This window comes from Monopterus albus, unplaced genomic scaffold (genome assembly GCF_001952655.1).
Source record: "Monopterus albus unplaced genomic scaffold, M_albus_1.0 scaffold24.1, whole genome shotgun sequence".
NCBI classification, from domain to species: Eukaryota; Metazoa; Chordata; class Actinopteri; order Synbranchiformes; family Synbranchidae; genus Monopterus; species Monopterus albus.
The window spans coordinates 694,763-703,107 of NW_018127904.1; the positions used below are offsets into that span (position 1 = coordinate 694,763).

At 41.5% G+C, this 8,345-nt stretch overlaps 1 protein-coding gene across 1 annotated transcript in view; it reads right to left on the reverse strand.

The window, feature by feature from the left end:
- The window catches only part of tanc1b (tetratricopeptide repeat, ankyrin repeat and coiled-coil containing 1b), an 89,464-nt gene that overhangs the window by 27,508 nt on the left and 53,611 nt on the right, over positions 1 to 8,345 (reverse strand). The window lies entirely within an intron of this gene.

Genomic DNA, 8,345 nt, shown 5'->3' on the forward strand with positions numbered 1-8,345 from the left:
ATCCAGAAGAGCATCACCCTCCCTACACTTACTACTAGGGTTGCAGCAGTATACCAGGTTCACAGTACACCATGGTATGAAAATCGATGGTTCCATTAGTACTGTACACACATTTGTTTGTTATTGGTACTGAGGAAAAACCTGTGTGTGCATCTCCTTCCCTCCCCGACTGTCTGCCATGTGCAACACAGAAAATGGTAGAGAGAAGGGAGGCTGATATTAACCATCTCCATCCATCCATCCATCTTCGTCCGGGGGCAGTAGTCCAAACAGAGCCCCCCAGACTTCACTCTCCCCACACACCTCCTCTAGCTCCTCAGGAGGAACCCCAAGGCGTTCCCAGGACAGCCGGAAGACTGTCTCTCCAACATGTCCTGGGTCTGCCCCGAGGCCTGCCCCCGGAGGGACATGCCCGGAATACCTCCAGGGGGCCGTCCAGGGGGCATCCTAAACAGGTGCCCAAGCCACCTCAACTGGCTTCGCTCAACGTGGAGGAGCCGCGGCTCTACTCCGAGCTCTACACCCTATCCTTAAGGGTGCGCCCAGCCACTCTCCAGAGGAAACTCATTTCTGCCACTTGTATCCTCGATCTCATCCTTCCAGTCATGATCCAAAGTTCATGGCCATAGGTGAGGGTAGGAACGTAGATCATCCGGTAAATTGAGAGCTTCGCCTTACGACTCAGCTCCTTCAACACAACAGACCGGTACAGAGACCGCATTACTGTGGAAGCCGCACCGATCCGTCTGTCAACCTGCCGCTCCATTTTTCCCCTCACTTACGAACAATACATCTCCACCCACGATAAAGAAATTAAACTCAGCATTGTGGGATTACACTGGATATCCCACAAATGAAAACAATTCGTTGGCGTAGACCAGAGTGTGTCCCATTAAAAGCTTCATTCTCTAATGGTAAAAAGTGTGAACGTTGAATCATCTTTCATAAAATGCACTAAACATTTTACCACATCCCACAACCAGTTAGTGAACATCAGTGTTGTCTGTCCGTTCATCAACCTCTGACTGAAGTACCTTTAGTTAAGTAAAGGGTGTGAAAACTTCCTCTACCACCAGTACCAACATGTTGTAGTTATACAACTTGTTATAGCTACATGCTATTTTTGATCTTGTTTACAATTCTGTTTATCATTATAATTGTGTTAATTCTTTAGGGTCAAGCTAACTCTGCAAAGACACTTCCCAATCCAGTTCAACCAACATTCACATACTTAATTAAATGTTTTCATTCCTCTGAGGGTTGTTGTTGCTGATAATAATAATAACAGTAATGGTATAAAACTGTCTACTATATTACCATGATAGTTTCTGAGGTGGTTATCGTACCGTGAATCTCATCTCATACTATTGCAACCCTACTTGCTACACACATGCATACAACTCTGTCCATGCGCTACAGTATATGCATTTGCACACACAGAGACAACATTTTGTAAGCAAGTAGCACAGGGTGAAAAGGGAGCAAACTGGAGGAAATATAAATGAAAAACCATGAGATTTAGTCTCCAGTGGCTGATTACAGCTTGTAATGGGCAGCCACTGTAGTATTAATCAATAATCCTGGCTGGAGTGGGGTGAGAGGGAGGGAGAGGGAGACAGAGACAGAGAGGCATGTGAAAAAGCAGCAACATTATTCTACACCAGGCCCCCCCACCCCCCTGGGTAATACACCGTTTTAGTAAGTAATGTAAATGCACATACTGCTTTATTCCTTTCTGAGGTAATGCATCCAGCACCATAACCATTTTTCCTTTTTGTTAAGTCATAACTCTTATTATACAATCCCTTTCAAGGCCAAGAATTCCCACAGGATGTCTTCACATTGCTCCAATCCCTCTCTTCAAATCTTTGTCTCCCCTCTATGTCTGGATTCCTCCCTATTCTTGTCTATGTCTTGTCCCTCCCTTTCTTCCTATTTCTAGTCATTGATAAAACGCACACGATACCTTGAAGTCTGGGCTTGCAGTGACTTTGAAGCAGTGCAAATGTGTCAGACTGTATTCTGATGAAAATTGGATTCTTTTTTCCCCTCGGGCAAGTCTGCCCCTTGAAACCTTCTGTTCTGTGTTTCCCGTGACAGAGAAGAGGGCCGAGCTCCTCTGCTCCTCTCTTCCTAATGTCACTCCCCTCTTCTCTTTACCAATGAATACAATCAGTACTCTAATCACATTGCCACCAGTCTTGGCTTTGCAAGTTGCAGGGGTTTATTGTAATCATTTTGTGGCACTGTACTGTATGAGTGGGTCAGTTTTAAGAATAAGACAAAGTTCTGCAAATTCTAAAATGTAAGGCAATTACTTACAAATGAGTTACCATTTTAAGTGAAGTACTCAAAAGCCAGGAGTGGCTGTGGCTCAAGTAGAAGAGCGGGAGTCCACCAACCAGAAGGTTGCCAGTTCAATTCCCATTCTCCCCAGTCCACATGTGAAAGTGTCCTTGGGCAAGACACTGAACCCTAAGTTCATCCCAATGGCAGAGCAGCACCTCACATGGACAGTGCCACCATTGGGGTTGAGCTAAATGCTAATGTCACCATGCTAGCATGGTTACTGACAATATGCTAGCACGCTAATGTTTAGCTAATACTGTATATTTGGCAAGTTCACCATGTTAGTTTAGGGTGTTAGCACCCCAGACATTTTTTAATTAGCAAATAGCAAAGTAGCAAAAATATACTGGTGGCTGATTGAAATTAAACAATTGATCTGATGATGGTGCTGCATAAGAACTTATCACAAATAAGTAATTACAAATTATCCTGAAGGGAATAAGAGTACCTGTAAAATATTTTTTTAAATAAAAAGCATATAATTATTAACTTAAAAGCACAATAATGAGAGAGCAGCTTTAAAGTACATTGGCTACACAGAACCTGCACTCACAGCTTGACAACTGAAGAAATTGTATCAAAAGCTGTAGCCAGGAAGATGAGAGATCTGGCATATTTGGATATTTGTGCTGTGAAAACAGTTGCATACTGCTGTTCCTAAACAACCATTACATAATTCTCAATAGTGGGGTACTGTCAATCAAACTTAGACAATCAGCTGTATTGTGGCAGAAACTAGCTGGCTCACACGCGGTTTCTTTGAGATTGGGCACTTGGCGAGCTCTGATCTGATCTGTCAATGGAGTGCCACTGAGCAGAATTTTAAATGGCTCTTCAAAACTCAGGCAGATTGATCTCTGCAGTGGTTTTTCTTTTGCTCCCGCTGTGACAGAGAAGCACCAACAATTCACTGAAAATGGATATTTTAAAAGACGTCGCCATGACCTTTTCACAGACCTGGAGGATATGAAATTGTTATCCGTTTCCTTTTCGCTTTCTATTTAATCTCTGGACTAAACAGATCGATTTCTACATAAAGCCAGAGGCAAAAGTGAATTTCATGGCTACCCAAGACATCACAAAATACTGACAATATGCATGAAAGTCTTCAAACTGGTGGATTCAGTACATAAGTTACACACACACTGCTGTCTTAAAACTACCAGAAAAGACATGAACTTACAGCATTATCAGATTAAACCATTACAACATGCCTTCCTGCTCTAGTACTGCAAATAGACTACAGCATATTGAATTTAAAAGCCACAACTTGTCTTTTGCCGCTGTACTGGACCAGTTTGAGAGACTGTCTGACCTTTGTAGACATGTTTAAGTCACAGACTGGATTCACATGGACCAGGTGGAGATGACTTCAATCTTCCCAATAAAATACAGAGGTGAGCTGTACTCAAACCTTACCTGGCCAATGTTTTGGAAAAACAGACCCCAGAATTTGCTAGCCAAAAGTCCACAGACCTAGGTCAAGACACAATCTAAAGAGGAATCTTGCATCCATTATAAATGGTGAATTTATCACAGGACATGAGTTTTGCCGGAGGAACAGAGGACTTTGGAGTACAAACTAATAATGTGTGTGTACTGTGCCTCATCGTGACTCAGACCACAAGGTCCTGATGAATAACTAACCACCAAAGAGGCACTCTAGAACCATTCCTCAGCCATGGTGACCCTAACTCAATCTCCCCCGTATGAACGACCTCACCACAAGCAGCGCAAGCAAAGATTTCAAAACCATGGAATTCCAACTGCCTGTACTGATATGACCCTTTGACTCAGTAAGCCTTTATAAAAAGCTTAACTCAAATAACTCAAAAACAGCATCCTTATTACTGAAGTACAATGAGTAAAGGCAGCAGTTAGTGCAAGGCAAACAAGGTGAAGCTTTGCCAACCATTTCACAAAGCAGTGTTTTTAGATGCAACATCTGGCATTTGAAAATGTCAGTGTGGACAAATGGCACTTGAAGAAAAGACCTTACGGGCCCAATTCAACCTGGCATCAAGTGTGAGATTTATCTGCATATCCTAAAATGCTGGATTGAAACAAACAATAAAAACAAAAACGTGATGGTGTATACTGTGTATATTGTCTCTTCTCTCTGCTTTGTTACAGATTGTCACTAATAGTTACTGAATTGAATTGTGATTTAAAACATTGTACTACACTGAAAAAAAAATTAAGATTTGTTCTTGAATCACATTAATAAGACAGCAAGAATCACACTTAATCATTGTTAAGACAGCGATTTATAACCACAGCAAAACATGTTCTTAGTTGAGAGCCGTCTCTGTAGGCATTTAATACTGGCCTGTAGAAAAAGAACTGCATTTCACTATCACGGGAGGTTACATGCTCACATAATAAGAAAGCAAAAGATTTTGCCATAGTGGTTCTCTGAGAAGCCAAAGAAGCCCAGGGGGTTGAAAGAAAAAAAAAAACACTTTCACATTTCTGTCAGGCTTTGTCTGTATCCCACACAGCCCTTACATGTGGTCAGCTATGACCTTTAAAAAGGCACATATTTAGATATTAATTGGATGCTAAATGTTTGTGGTGCCCACTGGGATTGTTGCTGGGACAACTTTTTAATGCTCCCTAACAAGATATAAACGTGAATATTTTCTATTAGGAAAGACGGCTCCTTCAACCACCAGCTAATGATCCAATTACAAACTGCTTCTAAAAAGGCATTTGAACTCAGGCCTGTCTGCTGTGGCAGGTGGTGTGTGCCAACTTTTGTGCAACTAGCCACATCCCATGTAGACCCCACACATTACTGCTTGAATTCCCACAGCAGTCCGGGGAGAAGCTTGACACACTGAGAGTGTGTGTGTTTGCTTGGCCACCAAGGCAGTGCTGGCAAGGCAGATGATTTTCAGTAATATGCGGACATTCCCTGTACACACATAGCTAACACTGTAGAGGCCCAGCTAGACACCACTAACTGGCATTAGATAAATTGGATTTTGCCTCTAAGAAATTTGACCTTTGCGCAGCAACTCTCTGCAACTTTGTGTCACTCTTTTAACTAATCTGTTATAGTTACCTTGATATTGCAATGCTGAGTCAATTGATGAAAGATCAGCATAGTTTCATTTAGATGAATGAAATAATATTGCTTTACTCTAAGTACAACTTAGATGTGGGTTGCCAGGGGATGTAACAGTGAAACAGTAGGGTTTCATTATTGTCTACTGCTGCTTATACAGTATCCATTCCTTTTCCACCACGTCAGGGTCAAGGTAGGATCATAATAATAATCACCTTTTTTTGGCGAGGTATGTTACATACCAGGAATTTGTTTCTGGTACAGAACCATCCATCTGTGGCACCAACCCACACCGATGGCTCTAACCATCAGGGACAACTTGGGGACAACGGTGTCTTGCCATGTGGACTGCAGGCACCGTGATTCGAACCTCCAACCCTCCGGTTGGGGGACGACTGCTCTACCCACTGAACAACAGTTGCCCCACAGTCACAATCATGGTAGGCAAGGTAGCCAACAAGTCTTTTCCAAGCCACATACACCAGGGGCCAAGTGCATAAATGATACACCTTTTCCTACACAAACTGTTTAAGCAGAGAGTGCCTCACGCATACTTCAGAAAAAGAGTACACACAGTTTGAGTAGGAGTGATATGGTGAAGTGAAAATGAAGAATCACAATGAACTTTAAACAACTTCCATTATTTTTCCATACATTTTAGTTCATAAAGTTTATTTTTAGCTTTCTATTATTTTTCTATACATTTTAGTTCATAAAGTTTATTTTTAAACACCACATTCATTTTGGTCTAATGAATTTTGTTTTTATTTGTTTCGCCTTTTATTTTTCATTTTAGACTGAAATTATTCAGTAAAGCTCGGATATCACTGTTATTAATTACTTTTCATTAACTGGTGATTGAGACATCATTAGCCTAACAATAAGCCTTTACAGGTGTGTGAATAAATTACAGTGCTTTATAAGTACTGTAGCTGTGCATAACAGACGTGCGTAAGGATGGCTGTTCTGGCATTACTGTAGGATCTTGACAATGCGGCTATAAGATGAGAAAGAATGTTTCGGGGGCCTTCTGATTCCCTGTAAAGCTGCCTAAAACTATGATACAGCAGTTGCCAGTCTTCCTGTTGTCCTCATGCTCTCTTTGTCCACACATGCAGTTTTCTGCCTCTCAGTTACAATCCCACCATTTCTTTTCTACCTCAGCCTCGGTCCTCTGCTCTGTACGGATGGATGGTAGCCTCAGTTATTTATTTTTTTGCTATTCAGCTCTTCTTCTGTTTGTGATCCCTGGATTGAAACATCAAACAAATAATCTTTTCTTTTCTCCATCTCTCCAAGTGTCTTGATTTCATACTTGAAATCATTCTTCTGTAGCACTGCTTTCATTGCCATGTCTAATACCGTATGGTTCAGAGAGAATTCCTATATGCAAATGACTGATTAAAGGAGTGTCCACATCTGTTTATGGCTAAAGGTGGGAGTGGAAAAGAAGCTTCTGCACGTCTCAAATTCCACAAGGACTGAGATATATTATAAAGCAGAACCAGGCGTACATACAGTATTACGAATCTGATGAAAACAATGCCCATTCTCATTTCTGTCTTAGTGCGTGCACACAGTTTTAGTCATGAATCTATAGAGTTTTATACACCTGGTTCCAGCTGTTCCTCTGGGATCCTGAACAGTTCCCAGACCAGTATATTCTGTGTCTATCCTAGGGGCTCCTCCCTGTTGGATACTTCCTGGACACCTCCAGAGATGCCCAACTGACATTATCAAGCTCCTTTCAGCTTCAAGCAGCAGCAGTAATACTCATAGCTTCTTTCAGATGTCCAAAGGCCTCACATTGTGCCATTGTGTCCATGGGAAAGGAAATTCCTCATAATTGTTCAAACCTGCAACTTGTAAGAGCTCATAACCATAGATAACTGTTGGGATATAGCCAAGAAAAAACAAAAAAATGAGAGCTGGTAAGGGTTGAAGATGTCCTTATGTCTATCAATCATGTAAAGGTAAATTCACGACAGATATTATTTACTTATTATCTGATATGCTGGTGCATAAAGCCACACAACAAACAATGGTGACTGAGGTTCTGGCACATAGAGTAAAAGCACTAATGATGAATACATTTTTGTTTTTCATAATGCATCTCCTCCATTTAGCCCCTTCCTCCTTTCAGTAATTGCCCCTTTATAATAATTTTCCAGGAAATTGTCCAAGTTAATTTGTTTATCCGTTCCTTTTCCGAGTGCAATTACCTTGGTTTACAATAGAAGAAAAGCACTATCCCTGGCACATCTTAACACCATTACAGACTGGTTTAGCCCATGAATTAAGTTGTCCTTGATGTCCTCTCTGAGGACTTTTTCACACGGCGTAAAATCTGAGGTGTGAATTCTGCAGGACCCTAGAGGGCAACGCAAAATACAGTAACTATGACATCAGCCCATAAACTCTTAGAGCACACACACAGAATTAAGCACACTGGTGCTCATATGCAAGTCAAACATTTACTGGTCTGTTAGCTTTGTGAGCCAATGTGTGTGCTGCGCTGTACCAGTTTGTGTCAAAGGAAAATAATGTTGACATGTACAGGAGTCATGGAACAGGTGTGTGGAGCACAATGCCATGTACAGCTTAAAATATGTTATCACTGTGTGCAAAGATCCAACCACGGGCTGCGCTCTATGTCTGAGAGCAGGCTACCAACCATGTAGTGTTTGTTCTGCTTCTATTTCTTTTACCCACTATCTTACTCTCATACCAATAGTTAAGGAAAGGACAATTTTGATTTTGTTGGTCTTTACATAAACTTGGTCTCAACTTGCCTTTGGAAATCGCTGCAACTGTTTAAGTTTTAAAGAAAGAAACCTATATCGGGGTCTATTACAACAACAACAGGGGGAGACCAAGGGAAAGGGGGCTGGCGAAGGATATCAACAACTGTGACAGCTGTGTGGAT